The sequence below is a fragment of the Phragmites australis genome, chromosome 7 (genome assembly GCF_958298935.1).
Source record: "Phragmites australis chromosome 7, lpPhrAust1.1, whole genome shotgun sequence".
NCBI classification, from domain to species: domain Eukaryota; kingdom Viridiplantae; phylum Streptophyta; class Magnoliopsida; order Poales; family Poaceae; genus Phragmites; species Phragmites australis.
In genome coordinates this window covers 4,944,946-4,961,705 of record NC_084927.1, presented here as the reverse complement: position 1 = coordinate 4,961,705, position 16,760 = coordinate 4,944,946, and the positions used below count along the sequence as shown (strand labels likewise).

At 39.2% G+C, this 16,760-nt stretch overlaps 1 long non-coding RNA gene across 2 annotated transcripts; it reads right to left on the bottom strand.

Annotated features, from left to right (window-relative positions):
* Window positions 1-1,587, bottom strand: LOC133923418 (uncharacterized). 2 transcript variants are annotated; one of them, XR_009910613.1, is made up of 3 exons: window positions 1,141-1,587; window positions 985-1,084; window positions 1-464 (listed from the first exon to the last, which is right to left on the bottom strand). It is a non-coding gene; the product is annotated as an uncharacterized LOC133923418 (long non-coding RNA). The 2 variants fall into 2 exon arrangements; XR_009910612.1 differs by having other exon boundaries at window positions 985-1,066.
* Between the last annotated feature and the right edge of the window lie 15,173 nt (window positions 1,588-16,760).

Here is a 16,760-nt window from a genome sequence, read left to right as displayed (position 1 = left end):
ACATTAGCAATGTTCCCCTCCACAAGGAGGTGAAACCCTCATCCTTGTTGGTGCGTTTAAATCAGTCACCAGTACCCTTGTATGGATCTGGCAGCCTACAAGCCTTGATCATTTCATCCTGGTTCTGAATAAGCAGCTTCACATGCTACCACATTGCTACCACATCCCTGCCGGATATTCATGACAGCTAATGACATTTCCCACAAATGTTGTATTGTTCCACAAGAAGATTCTAATTACACAATCGAAGCTTCATAAAAAAAAATGAGATCATATTTTTGAACTTATAGTTAAATACCTATGCGTGGCAACGGAAAAAAAATTCACAAGATAATATAGTTGGTTGGGTGACCTTGATTCATAAAGGCATTGAATGCATAAGATAATATAGTTGCTCCAAATGAGTATTCGGCATTATATGGCTACAAAAGTGAGGATATTTGAGTATTCCGCGTGGATTATGTCTGCATGGAAGATAGAAAGAATACATGTGAAGAATATTAGTAGAACAAATGAATATGAGAACATAAAGTAATATCCACAGACATATGAAAAGGAAGGCATTTGATGTCATGTTCATATCATATCTAGCATGGCATAGCCTTTTAAATGAGTTACTTATACTTCGGTGAAAACAATTATGTTATTTGCCACATCTAACAATTTACATAAAAGCCATTGGTAGTGGAGCTGGATAATTCTTTGAACCGTTCATATAATCAGCCCCCTGAAAGGAATCAAATTTTTACTCTAAACAGACATTGGAATATAGAGTTCAATTTTTTCTGTGCCTCAAAGATACTGTGAAAGTATTCGGGCCTGAGATGCGTTAAAACATGTAAGCATGTATAGCAAATTTTGCCTAAAAGAAATGGCACTGGGAAGCATGTAAGCATGTATATTGTAGGAGCCGATAAACAATAATACATCCTACAAACAATGGATCATGCATCGAAAATTGACTTCAAGGTTTTCAGATCTCACCTCACTTTCTTTCCCAACGAAATTTAAGCCTCGCGTTCTGAGAAAGGCAACTGCTGTACCGAAGGGGCATATTGCCGAACACCTACAACGCAAGAGGTAACTGAAGCAAGCAAGCTGGAGGTTGAGCATCAATGGCATGGAGAACACCTCCTCTACCTTGGCCGCGAGCGCGATGCATGCGATGGCTGGCCAGTGCTTGCCGACAGGCTGGAATGCGTCATCGAGGTACGCGGCAGCAAACGAGCCGATGAGTGCGGAGAATCCAAAGCTGGCTGCGGCGTGGGACGCCCACCTGACTGCCGCCTCCCTCTCCGCCGCGCTGCCGCAGCCTTACTCCTCCTCCCCATATCCCAGCGCCGCCGTGTGACACTACCACATCACGGCGCTGAGTTTGCTTGCTGGATTGAGACTGAGATGGTTGTAGCCATCATTTTTTCATCCCAGCTGAGGGATTTTCATGCTCGTTCAAGCTGCAACAACAATCTGACATTTGCTCAAAAAAAAAAAAAAAACAACAATCTGACATGAGCTTTAGCAAATCTATCAACTATACATTGAGAGCTAATAATCCAACATCAATATACACATAGCTAGCGGCATACAACTTAATTGACGCATTACGGGAGGACAGTGGGCTGGGAAGGTGATATGTCTGGAGACAATTATAAAGATGATTATATTATATATCTATGTTGATGTACTTTTAAATAATATGTTATTTTAAGAATGATTATTTTTTATATTGATTATCAAGCATATAACTTGTTCATGAAACTCTTAGTTTATATCATGATCTCTGGTCGCATATCATTATGATGATACATAAGATCAACACATGTATTAATTGGTATAGAGATATCAAGTTAATAATGTAGATATTTTTATGTTAGAGAACATGATATTAGATAGACCTACCTTGAGATATTGCTAGGATTGTTATTAATAATGTGCCATCAGTTGTTATCTCAAATGGTGTACCTACAGGATTCTTAGACCTGATATCGTCATCAATTTTCAGAATATGTAGTGGCATACTTTGAGACTGTCAAATACTAGTATAACTAGGTAGTTATAAATGTAGTTTTTGGGCTTGTCATGAAACATGTTGTAGAGTGTGAGCGATCAAAATGGAATTTGTCCTTTCTTGATAACGAGAGAGATATCTCTGACCCCCTTGAGGTAGTTGGATCGATAAAGTGCATGGTCATACTAATATGATTAAAGAGTTAGTCATGATAAATTTACTACTTGATCGAGTAAATGGTCGAGCTATCACAAGGGTGACACGTATCTTGCATTGAGCTTGATTAGTATCGTGAGGCGAAGGGATCGGTGCATATGTATCTCAAGGTTCAGTCGATATGATCTTTTGTGTATACTCGGGAATTAACATGTCCTGCTAGGGACCGCTATTGATTTCGACTTGAAAAGAGTTTTTGAGTCGTAGCCATTTGCACATGAATCTAACGGGTCACACATTTAAAGGGTTGGAACAAAACATACGAATTGGATTCGTATATAGGTTTTGATTAGATTGTGATCTATAAGAAGTTAGAGTCCTAAAGGGCTTCCAACGTGGGAGCCCATTGGTGAGCTTTATATAGGAGAGGAGTGGGTAGGACGTTCTAAGATTGAGCCACTCCGAAACCTTAGCCGTAGCCTTCTACACGAACTCCCAAAACCCTAACCGTGCGTGCGATGCTAGCACATCGGTGCTTGGCGTTTCTGCCCAGTACGTGTGAATATTGTGGAGGAGCTACTGCTATTGCGACGTTGATCTTCTCGACGAGTTGATTGTGACATGTTCGGGACTGGTCACCGGCTGTGACGAACTGGTCGACGTACCTTCTCATCTGATCACGGAGCACAACACGACCACTCGGATCTGGTCGGACAGCAAGACACGACCACTCAAAACTGGTCAAGAACGCGACAAACCTGATCGGGAGCTAGTCGAGGAGCATGACCACCTGCGCGGGGCTGGTTGTGGATCTGATCAAGAAGCTGCTCGAGGAGTTTGATGCGCACAACGTTGGATTGGTCTACTCCAACTCTTCTTCCACTGCACTGCATATCGAACGGTAACGATCTATAATCCCCTATTAGTATGGTTTCTTGGGTGAGTGTGGTAGAAAATTTTTGTTTTAGGCTAGCGTAGCCTGCCTGTTACCTAATAGGCTGAACAAGCACCTCCTCTTCAAAGGGCCATTCTGTGCTAGAGGAAATCTTTGATGAGAAGATAGCGAGGATAGAGCAGGTCTTGCCTGCTCCGGCAAAGCTCAACGACGACGTTGTCAGGGCAGACGGCGTGGGGGACGTGCTTGACGCCAGCGACAGACTCTAGGGAGAGGTTGCGAGGCCCTAAGGATCCACACGTCCTTGGGCTCCTCGAAGTCCGGTGGCCGCCTCGCTGACACGTGCCCGAACTGCCGTGGGACGCGCACCAGCGCGCCAGAGTCAACCAGGCTGGCCAGCATAGGGTGTCCCGCCACGACGGTGACAACCGGTGAGTATGGCGGTCCTTTAGTCGAGGTCCTCTCCGTTAGATTGATCAACTTGTGGCACAAACCAAACTTCTCCTTGTCGAAATCAATCCCCCCACGCCTGAACTGCCACCATGCCCTCTTGGATCGAGCGTGCCGTGGGGCGAACCGAATTCCTCATCGTCAAAATCAAGCTCCTTTCCCAAATCAAAGCCCTCCCCTTCCGGATCGAGTTCCTTGACACCCTCAACTCCCAGATTGAGTGAGCTCCTCATCATTAGAATCGAGCTCTTGCCTCTTGCTGCCAGGATTGAGCTTCAGGTTGCAGCCTTGCAACCAACTGATCGCACGTGGTATGTGGCGACTGTGACACCGTTAGGATGCAGGTGGCATCATGTTGAAGCGAGGACATGGGGGGAGGAGGATTAGGGGGATCTGGAGTGGGTTCGCGCGTGCTGTGGACAGCGATGGTGGTGGAGCGGGTGATGATGGGGTGGTGCGGGCGGCGGCGCGTTGGAGCGAGGGCAAGAGGGGAGGAGGATTAGGCGGATCGAGAGCAGGATCGCACGGTGGCGTGAGCAACGATGGTGGTAGAGTGAGCGATGACGTGGTGTTGTGGGCGGTAGCGCATTGGAGCGAGGGCAGGAGGGGAGTGGCGGCGTGTTGCCTGTGGTGGGGATCGAGGGAGGGGAGCTGTAAGTTGGGATGCTTAGCCACGATGTGGGGGCCTATATGTCAGAGTGGAACGGGAGGTAGAACAAAGCTGACGATGTATGTATTAGAGATTTTTTAAATAGGAGAGGTAGGTCCGAATTGTTTCTACTATTATAAAATAATATATAATCTAGTTGAATTGTTGAAGCTATATTTTAGAAATAGTGCGCATACATGCTATCGCAAAACTGCCGTGGCAAACCAATTGTTGGCTAGTTTAGAACATAGAGCCAATTGTTGCCAACAGAGTAACACTCTAAACGTTGTTTAGCTTATGACGGTAACCAGGCTCACGCTAAGAGTTCACCGGAGCTGCTCTAAGCAGGGGACGCTTGGTGCGTTGGCAACTAGAGGACGAATCCAGTCACTTAGGAGTTAAAATGATGTATTTTTTTAATTCCTCCCTTTCTTCCTCTGAGTTTTTTTAAAACTGGGCCTGTACTGTAGCCTCTTAGCATGGGCCTTAAGATCTGCCCCTGTCTATGTGACTTCCAAAATAAAACAGTGGCTTCTAGAATGATTTTTTTAGGTCTCCTGAACCATTTAATTTAATTTGTTACTTTAATTTTTTCGCACACAAATTGACCGACTACAGAGGTGGAAGCACCAGAGGACAAAGAAGAAAGCTGAGTCCATGGGCGGATCCACGGTGAGCAAGGGGGGCTCAAACCCCTCTCTAGGGGTACTTGAAAGAGAATCAAAGCTTGTAGTAAAAATAGTCTTATTAGGTTATGGTTTTGATTTTAGTGATTAATGATAATATAGTTATTGGAATTAACATGTTTGTCAAGTATAAGTTTTAGTAGGTCTTATGGATGCAATAAAAGAGAAGTCACCGAAGTCGAAACAAAAAGAAGAATGAAGTAGACTTGTTCCATAAATTTTGATGTGATCAAATGGAATGAATTTCTATATAATCTTGTAGAGCTCTTCATAAGCTTTCTATAGAGACAAAGATCATCAAAATCGGAGTTCGGAGCGAAAAGTTATACCCAAAATACATAATGCTGTTCTGCTGAAATTTGTCTAACTGGATAGTTCGGTACTCACATAAAAATTAGTCCGGTGCTCCATAGGATAATCCGGTAAGTACAATGAAAAATAGTCCGGTGTTCACAGAAAAATTAAAGTGAAATCTTTTGCCTCACCGGATGATCCGGTGTTCACAAAATGAATACATCAGACTATTATTTCCAGAGAGCTTCAAAATAAACATATACACATAGGATAATCCGGTGCATTTATCCGGTGTTCAGTGAGTCATCACAGGACAATCCAGTGTTCACAAAAATTTGAGTGGGATTCCAACGGCTAGTTTGTGAGAGTGTATTAACCGGATGATCCGGTGTTAGTACTTTGTTCCCACCAGATCATCTGGTGTTAACAGCTTTTTAGAGCCATTGGGTTAACGACTAGTGCGCGAGTTTGAGACTATAAATATTCCTCCACTCAGTCATTTGAGCGTGCTAGAGTCTAGAGAAGTTCATATACAACTGAGAAGATATCCAAGTCACCAAAGTGCTTAAAGTGATCATCCAAGATGATTAAGTACAAGATTAATGAGTGATTAGTGCTTATAGGCTTAGAGAGTGAGTTGCTAGGTGATCGCTGCCTAGAGAGTGGATCAAGGAGTGATCCAATTGTGTACTTCTTGGTACGTCGGCCCGTTGGAGTCTTGGTGACTTGCTGGCAAGCTTATTGACCCTCTGACTTAGTGTAGAGTGGCGGCAAGGTGATTGTGCGGGAACATGAAGACCCTTGCCTTTGTGGCTCAAGCTCTGAAGTGATCACGTCGGTGAGGAATCGGAAGAGAGGCTAGTGGTGAGATCTTACCTTGGTGGCTCATCTGAGTGGAGGCCTTGTCTTTGTGACTTGGTGGCTCAAAGGCCGTGACCAGGTGCAGACCGGGAGCATATCCTTTATGAAGCTTCAACGTGGACTAGGGGTGGTATTCATGCCATCGATACTACGGGAAAAAAAATCCTAATGCTGAGTTTGCTCTCTCTACCTTATTTACGTTTTCGCATTTACTTACTTGTAATTCACCTTCTTTGATAGATTGTATGCGTTTTGATCGGTAGAGTAGACACACTAGATAAATTATATTTAGATAGAAATTAATATAGGTTTATGTCGTGTTGTTTTTGGAGCTAAAATAGTTTTAAGTGTTATAATTCATCCCTCTCTTAGTACGTCATCGATTCCTACAATTTTTTTTTATAATTTTTAGATATGAAAGAAGAAGAAAAGAAGAGGTGGGAGAGCCCCTAGTGCTTGTGCATGCATCCGCCACTGGATGATCGAGGTTGAATGGTTGTGAAGAGAGAGAGAGTACGAGTTGGATTTTTCTATTTATTTTTGCCGACGGGACAATTGCATCAACTTTTGTCAAGTTTTTTTTTGCACTGGCACTCATAGAACTGGCACTCATAGAGATGATTAAATGGGTCACTCGGGTCGGTCCGACACGGACCTATCTCAGCACGGTCCAGCTACAACACGGCTCGATAGGCTCGACTACTGTAACGGGCCGCATGGTCTTCCCTTCCATCCCATCGGTTTAATTTTTCACTCTCTTGCCACTTCTGTTAATAAACTGTAATACCTCGAATCTTACAGCAAACAAAAAAAACAAAATCGATGGGCAAACTGACTTTCGATGTCGGTCGCTACTTAGCGAGGTCGCCCCCCTGCCTTAAAAGGCCTTGACCCGGGTCTAGCTAAAGCTCGAACCACCTAACCCTAAAAATCGCAGCTGTCATACCTGCTGTCACCAGCAACCGCCATCATCCTCGCCGCACTACCCGCGACTTCTAATCGCGCCGTCATCCGTCGATCCACTACCGTCGCTTCCCTTGTCACGCTCTGTCAGCTGGACTTCGCCATCGTCGCCACCTCTTGCCTTGCCCGCCTCGACCGCATGGCCACCGTCAGCAACCATCGCTTGTTATCACCCTCCACCCAGCGCGAGCCGCCGCTACCCAACCGTGTCGCCAGCCACCAGCGCCACTAGCCACTAGCCACCGTCGGCCACTAGAACCGCTGCCTTTGCCTTCGTGTGGAGAGGAAAAAGAAACAAGGAACGAGAGACATAGAGAAGAAATGGAAGAAAGAGAAAGGAAGGGAGGAGGAAAGAGAAAAGAGGAAAGAAAAGAAAAGAAAAGGAAAGTAAAAGAAAAGGAAGGAAAAAGGAAAGAAAGAAAAGGAAAATAGGAAAAAGAAAGAAAAGGGAAGGAAAGAAAAGAGAAAGAAGTGGATTTTTGGTGATTTCGTCAATTTCATGATCCTCGCATCAAAGGTAACTTCTGTGTAATACCTAGCTGTTCCTAGATTAAATTGGAGGGTTGATTTTTTATAGCTGGATACATGATTGGAAGTGGACCGGCTAGCAACAAAAGTGTATCAAAACTGGGACTAATGGAAGCCGATTGTGGTCTAATTAGAAAGAGTTTTTGCCTAAAGTTAGAAAACCAAAGTTGTATGAACCTTTCCATGGATTCTTTAGATGTATTATTTCGCAGTTATTGGTTAAGAAAAATAAAAGTTATGGCCCGAGCAGTGAGAAGCCTAGATCATTGATCTAGTTTCTGGAAAACGGTAGAATCGAGATTTTGGGATTCGGATAGAGAGCGTAGCTCGGACACCCGATGCATAGTCATGTTAACTTTCTTAGATAAATTCTAAGTATAACTTGTTCTTCAGGATTAGGAAATGTCGGTGCTAAAGGTGTGAAGCTGAATCCTAACCATGGCTAAGGCAAGTGCATGATGAACCCATGTTATGACAAGATTCATTCATTAAATGTTTTATTGATCCATTTGAATTTTACTCATTCCATATTCATATTTCCTTTTGTATTTTCTTGTGTTCACATGATTTAAGTTCATGTTTGTGTTCATTTCAAATGATCAAATTTCAAGTTATTCATTTACATTTCATTCAAGTACCGGTCATACCAGATATGTAATTTGGTTCTTATGTTCAGGACCTGTGAGTGATGGCCCCACTCACTCGGCTTTATTGGTAAATGCAAGGTTATATTCACATATGTCTGTTTCAGACGGAAACTACTGTTTCATTGCTATTTTCAAGAAAAGAAAAAATTTGTTGTTTCTCGTTCTTAATTGGATTTGGTGATGTTTATTTTCTATTTATAAATATCTTGCATGTGAATACTTGTGTTTTATTTGTTTGGAAAAAGGGGTAAATACGGGGGAGACTCTACTGAAAAATATTGTCAAACTTTCTTTTTTTGGGGTTAGAATTAAGTGTTAGGTGGTAACCTTCGGGTATGTAGATACCTGGGGTATTACAGTTGGTATCAGAGCCGATGGTAGATTGTTGGGAGTGGTTAATGGCTAACCTAGGCATGTTGCTATTAAAACTTGACATAGGCTCAACTAAGTTAAAATTTGATGTACTGTGCATAGTAGGATGGGTTTGTTTGGGCATGCATTGCATTTATGTTGTCTCTTGAAATTCTTTTTCCCTTGTGTGTTTCGTTAGATATGATAACCTTATGTCGATCGTACCCTTAATGTTTTGTTGATTAGAACTATGCCTCTAAAGAAGAGTGCTTATGGAGGTGTCCGTGGGAGTCGCACAGGTAACCGCAATGCTGATTGTGGCTGGGGTCGTACTAGAGGTCGTATTGGTCAAACCAAGAAACCGACACAGGTGATGAAAGGGAACAAGGAAATTGAAGAACTTGCGGATCACTCGGTCGTCAGAGCTGAAATTGTTAATGTTATACCAGTGGCCCCTGCAATTTAGAGAATGACATATCCAAGATGGATCTCCATGTGATTGGACACCTTTGATGGATAGGGAATGCCAACGGATGCTACCGATTAGCTACAAAGGATAGAGAAAGTCATGGATGGGTGTTGGATGACACTAGAGGAGAAGGTGGAATTTGCACCACACCAACTAACAGGTCAAGCTGATATCTGGTGGGAAGGAGTTCTGAAGGCATGGATGCCTACTCTTGGTGGCATTACTTGAGATGTCTTTATACAATAGTTTACAACCAAGTATTATCAAGCTTTTTCAGGATAGAATGAATGATACACTGAACCTGTGAGATCATGTGATGAAAAATTGGTTTGAATGATGAAATTGGCAGAGCAAAATGATTTAGTATAATGATATTAGGATAATATTCATAAGTTGCTAAGATCCTGCTTAGATATGCTTATACGCTGGTGTTAGCATAGAGATAATGCATTATACTTGTGTGAGTAGTGTTGTGTGAACTGATCTTGAGTCAAGTCAAGAAGGACTTGCGCTCATACTCGTTTGTTATTTGATTCATATGCAGGTGTTGCTCGAAGGCGAATGTGGTCGATGACAGATCGATGAACTAAGTTAAGGGAGGAACTGAGGTTCGACGACTAGGTTCAGGAGGAACTGAGGTTGTGGTGATCGAGTATGTCATGTGAGATGTTTGTGCTAAGAGAACAATGCATATGGAGACAAGGTTTCACGATGGACGCATGAGATGATCTGATCGTGAGAGGACATGAAGACTAATTTGTGTTCAAGTTGGAGTAGACATGAGGGAGTCGTGATGGCTGGGCTTGAGACCAAAGTTAGTGTCAGAGACAGACTCTGAATGGGTTATGTACATACATGTATGCATGTGAGATGTTGCATACATGATTACGCCAGAGTTGTTGGCTAATTAGCTGAAGTTGTTTGTCTTCTTATTATTAGAGGAGGATAAAGACCAGGTTGAATACGACTTGGAGTTGTATTTTGATTTGGTCATGTTTGTATGTGTGGCTATCTAATAAATAGAGAGGTCTATTTTATTGGGCAGGCAACACAGTAGATAGAAAAATAGAGAAATCATAGAGAGGACTGATTTGGGATTCTGCAAAAATCCTTGTTGGATGCTTTGGAGAGGGATCTTGTAAACTCATTTATGTAACGAAAATCAAGTTTCATAAGTTGATAAGTTACTGAATCAAAATTTTCTCTCTATTCTATATTCTGCATGATTAGTTTTGGTTTTCGATTAATTTCATATTTTTATCGAGTTTTATCTTAGTTTAATCTATTCAAAACCTTGCTAGAATATCTAGTGTTTGATCTGAGAAAATTTTGAGTGGTTTTGGTTTGATCTTGAGTAGCTTTTTGTCAACTCAACTAGATTTTGACTTACTCGATTCTAGTTTATACAGTCTACTTCAACTAGTCATAATTGTTAATCCACATATCTGATTGATCTGATTCTTGTTGGATTAGTTTTTTTTTAATCCAGTTTCTACTGTCCAAATTTGAGGGAAAACAAACTTACGTATCTTACTCTACATCATTTTTACTAGAGCATGTACAATCTGTTTTGAGTGGAATACCGAGTTTAAATCATTTTTCGATTTGGGTGAGTTAATATTTGAATTTGATTTTTCACGATCATTCACCGCCCTCTGGTTGCCTCATTAGAGTGTAATCGATCCTACAATTGGTATCAGAGACTTAATCCTTTCTAATTGATCTTAATTGATAATTAAAAATATTGCTTCAGATAGGTATTCATAAAACCTTGTATTTTCAATGGAGTTGATTTTCACTCCTAAAAGGTGAAGATGGAGGCCTACATTCAAGCACAGGGCTTTGCAATTTGAGAAAATTTTTACAAGCCATATGTGGTTCTGGAGAATAATGAAGTGATAGAACAGAACATGCTAGCCATCGAGGCAAATAACAAGGCAAGGAACTTGATCATCCAAGGCTTGAAAAGGAGCGACTTCGACCGAGTGATACATCTCAAATCAGCGTACAAGGTATGAAAAGCACTATATGATTACCATGAAGGTTCATCTACCATTAAAGAGATACATCAAGATTTATATAAGAAAGAATACATAAAATTTGAGATGAAACCTGGTGAGTCTTTTGATGATTTTTTTACTCGCTTTAATAAGATCCTTAGCAATCTACATGCTGTTAATGTTGTATATATTGATGCCAAAAATGCATGAATTGTTAGGAGCTTTAGGTATGTCAGTATGTGAGATGAAAGTGACATCTATTAGAGAATCTACTATCGTGAGTACACTTATATTAGATGTTATTTATTGTAAATTTAAAACTCATGAGCTAGATGTCTTTGCTAGGAAAAATACTAATAAATCGATTGCTTTGATCTCTCAACCCAACATGTCTCATATTGAATATTCTTCATCAAGCTTTTCATTATCTTCTATATCTTCACTAAATAATGATTAGTTTGAGTTGATTCCTGAAGAAGATTTAGTACTACTCTCTACTTGTTTATCTAAAGCATTGCAGAATGTGCGTATAAGAAAGAGAGGAAGTGGAGATCCTCCAAGATGCTATGAATGTGGTGATCTCAACCATTCGTTCTAATTATCCTAAGCTTGCAGAGAAGGCATCAAAAGAGGAGAAGGAGAAAAAGAAGCGCTCATTCAATGACAAGAAGAAGAAGAGGTTTCTCAACCATAAGGTTGTGCATCAAGTTTTTCGGTGCTCGAACAAGTCAACTTGAGTGACATTGATTCCGAGAGCAGTGATGATGACACAACATCCAAGAGTAAGACATTGCGTGATTTGACTGGGTTGTGTCTCATATCAAGCAACAAATAAAGCTCAACCGAGGATGAACTTGACATCGACGTGATCATCTTGGTACACTCTTAGAGAAACGTAGCAAAAAAAAAAGGAAACATGATGTTATAATTGAATCGCTTAATTATGAAATTACAAGACTTAAGACTTTAATTCCTAATGATGATACTTGCATGTCATGTGACTTAATTTATTTTGAGCTTACTTCTCTTAGAGATGTTCATTCTTCTACTCTTGAGAAACTCAGAGAAGAAATTGAGAAGAATGAGAAACTTGGTGTGTTGAATTTTAAACATGTTAAAAATGCTAGCTGTTCAATGTCGAATTTTCTCAATTCAACTTCCTGTTCTAATTGCTCAATTCTTGAATTGAAGTTGCATGATGCTAATGCTAGAGTTTCTCAAATAGCTAATGACATGATTACTCATGAGATTCTTTCATACTCTAATTGTCATAAACAAAAGAAACTCATGAATTTTGCTTGTGATAAGTGCCCAGATTTTTCTTAACAGATTGATTACTTGAAAGGAACTTTAGAACATTTTTCTAAGGAAAAGAAAATTTTGAACCTAATTTTAGATTCATCTTAGTCAAGCATATGTAAACAAGGTTAAGGTTTTGTGCTGTGCAGCTATCTGCTCTGTGCTGTTAGTCCTCTTAGCCAAAATCGAGTAGTACTCCTGCCTATTTCCATCTCAAGATAAATGCACCCATTATTGTCAGGGCTTTTGGTAGTGGCAAATTTGAAACACTTGCTGAATCTAAACCTAAGGAGATTGTTTTTAAGTCTGTATATTTTTATCTTCTACAATGAATACAAATATTGCTTCTTTTTCTAAACTCACACATCAGGTTAAGTACACTTGCATTCATTGTGGTAGAGATGGATATTTAGTAGATTTTATTTTAGACTAGCTAAACAACAAAGGAAAGAAAAGTCTAAGGCTAGGTCTAACTTTCGAATGGCATATGTTATCCCTCGCGAGGTTGTGGCATCTTATTTTGTGCCTCGAGTGAAACATATTGATCGTGGTTCTCGAGTTGAGCCTACTTGGGCTGCTCATGTTTCGGGTTGAACCTACTCGAGCTTCTCAAGTTGAGTCTACTCGGGTTACTCGTATTTTGCCTACTCACATTTCTAATTGGGTGCTCAGTATTAGATCCCTAAATGCTGTATTACTAACCCCAGTATTGAGACCTTGACATCTTCTATTGCTTTGTAGGCTTCTCGAGCGAGGAAAGAGAACATATAGCTAGTCGATTCTAAATGCTCACGCCACATGCCCAATGATAAAAATTGGTTCCATCCCTTGTACGTGCATCTCATGCTTTAAGTGTTACTTTTGGAGATGCTTCTTCTACATCAGTTGGTGCAAAAGGTAAAATGAAGGTAAATGCCAAGTTTATGTTCAAGGATGTTGCTCTAGTTGAGAACTTGAAATTTAACTTACTTTCTGTCTCACAAATGATCGATGAAGATTTTGAGGTGTGCTTTAAGAAAAATAAATGTAATGTTTTAGATGCTATAGGTGATTTGGTTTTTAGAATGTCACACTTTGAAAGAGTTTTTTAAAGCTGATTTTGGTGCATCACCTTCTTCTAAGCTTATATGTCTTATTGCTAATGTTTCTAAAGATCTATTTTTTGGCATCATAGACTTGATCATATTGGTCTAGATCATCTCACTCAAGTTAATGGTTTAGATCTTATTCGTGTCTTGCCTAAGCTTAAGGGTGATAGTGAGTTAGTTTGCTCTTCTTGTAGACATGGTAAAATGCATTCAGGTTCATATCCACCTATTACCATAGTTATGACAAATGCGCCAAGTCGACTTTTACACCTTGATATCGTTGGACCTTCTAGAGTTCAATCTTTGGGAGGTAAATAATATGTGCTTGTTATTATTGATAACTACTCTAGATATTCTTAGGTTAACCTTTTGGCATCTAAGGATGAAGCTTTTGGTTATTTTAGAAGTTTAGTTCTTAAATTGTCTGTTAATCTTCTAGGATCCTTGAGAGCGATTAGAAGTGATAATGGAACTGAATTTAAGAATTCTTCTTTTTATCACTTTTATGCTAAAAAAGGGATTGAACATCAATTTTTATCATCTAGAGTACCTTAACAAAATGGTGTAGTTGAAAGTAAGAATAGAACTCTGGTTGAGATGCCTATGACCATGTTAGATGAATTTTCTACTCCTAGAAAATTTTGGGTTGAAGCTATATCTACTGCTTGTTCTGTTTGAAATCGTGTTTTCTTGAGATCTAAATTGGGTAAAACTTCATATGAACTACAGTTTGGATATAGGTCTAGTGTATCTCACTTTAGAGTTTTTGGCTATAAGTGTTTTTTGCTGAAATCAAGAGATTTGGATAAGTTTGAGTCTAGATCAACTGATAGTATTTTTCTTGGATATCCTTCTCATACTCATGACTATCATGTGCTTGTTTTGGAGACTAATAAAATTATTGAAACCTGTGAGGTTACTTTCGATGAGGCTACTTTCGATGAGGCTAGTCTTGGAACTAGATCAAGTGATGCGGGTACAAGTACACATGTTTAGGGGGAAGCTAAGAACATATTTGTGGATGATGATGAGGAGGAGAGGACAAGATGTTAATTCATATGACACAATCAGCTCTAGATCTCTTGGCACCTTCGACTACTTCAACTACAGTTGGATATCCTTAACCTACTACATCATCTGTGCATGTTGAAGGAGAAAAATAGATTGCTTCTGGAGTCAATGCTCATTTGCATATTCAGTGGAGTCAACCACCTGATTAGATGATTAGAGATTTACATGAATGAGTCACAAGGTCCAGGTTTATTGATTCTAATTCTTATGCTCATTCAGCTTTTGTTGCTTCTTTTGAACCCAAAGATGTTTCACATGCATTAACTGATGAATCTTGGATCAATGCCATGCATGAGGAACTTGAAAATTTTAAACACAACAAAGTCTGAAAGTTAGTCGCACCTCCTCCAGGTCATACCCTTATTGGTACTAGATGGGTTTCAAAAAATAAACAAAGTGAGGATGGTGTTGTTGTTAGAAACAAAACTAGACTTGTAGCTCAAAGTTTTACACAGGTAGAAGGGCTAGATTTTGAGAAAACTTTTGCTCTTATTAGACTAGAAGCCATTAGAATTCTTTTAGCTTTTGTTGCATCTAAAGGCTTTAGATTATATCAAATAGATGTCAAAGGTGCTTTTCTGAATGGCTACATTAATGAAGAAATTTATGTTAAAAAACCACCTGGTTTTAAAAATCTTAAATATCAAGATCATGTATACAAGCTGTTTAAAGCTTTGTATGGTTTAAAACAAGCCCCTAGAGCAAACATGATAATGATCAACTATTTGTTCAGATTTTTGTAGATGATATTATCTTTGTTTATTCTTCTCATGCTTTAGTATCCCAGTTTTCAAAAATAATGAGCAGGGAATTTGGGATGAGTACGACGGGTGAACTAACATATTTTTTGGGTCTTCAAGTCAAACAAATCAAAGAAAGTACTTTTGTTCATCAAGGTAAGTATACACGAGACATGCTACGACATTTTGAGATGCAAAGCAGCAATCCGATCATGACACCCATTTGACCAACAACATCACTTGATCCTGATGAAGATGGTGGGCCAGTTGATCGAAAAGAATATAAAGAACATAGAAGCATGATTGGATCACTTTTGTATCTCACCGCTTCAAGGCCAGCCATATAATTTACTGTATGCTTGTGTGCATGGTTTGAAGCTTCCCCACGTGCTTCAGATTGACAAGCTATCAAATGGATTCTCAGGTATCTTCATGGCACTCAATACTTTGGCATATGACTTTCTGCTTCTTCTTGTATTAGCTTAAGATCTTTTTTTGATGCTGATTTTGGAGGTTGTAGAATGGATAGAAAGAGTACATCAGGTACATGTCATTTTTTTGTGTAATTCTCCTGTTGCATGGTCATCTAGGAAACAGTCTTTTGTTGCACAATCTACTGCTGAATCTGATATGTAGCTGCTAGTTGTTGTTCACAAACTCTATAGATAGTTGCTACACCTAAAGATTATGAGGTTAATTTAGATAGTATTTCATTTTTCTGTGATAACAATAGTGCTATAAGTATTGCTAAAAACCCTATGAACCATTCTCGGACTAAACACATTGACATCAGATTTTATTTTCTTAGAGACAATATGGAAAAGGGAATATTGGACTTCTCCGTATGGATACTGAACACCAATTGACAGGCATTTTTACAAAACTTTTAGATTCTTCTCGTTTTACTTTCTTCGGGGAGAACTTGGTGTTATTCATCCTATGAGATTGTTCTGAGGAGGAGTTCTTATATCTTGCAACTTGTTAGAGTTTAAAAATGAGAAAACAATGAAATATGATGAGCATCATATTTGATACATATATGACTTTTAAAGCCAAGCTTATGCTACATGGGAGTTTTTTGCACCTTCATATATATATATATATATATATATATATATATATATATATATATATATATATATATATATATAGGAAAACTAGTATGTACTCCTGGGTGTATGTACTCCCACCTCTCATATACCACTTTTACATATGAGTTATACTTCTTTATCACTTTAAATATACTTCATTAGTAATTATAAGATACTACAATACAAATTTCACGAAATTTTTTATGAAATTCCATGATTTTTATCTTAATTTGCGTATATACTTCTTTTATGTATAAAAAAGAGTATATAGCAAAAATGAAAGGCTAACATTGAATTTTTTTCATACAACTCATATTGGAGTATCTTAGAATTAGTATTAGAGTATACTAAAAATGATAAAAGAGTATAAAGTATTTATTTAGGTGGTATATTGTATGTGGGAGTACATACTCCTAGGAGTATAGAATAGGTGTCCTATATATATATATATATATATATATATATTGGATGTAGTTTTTGTCATGACTTTCTAAAACGAATGACGACTTGAATT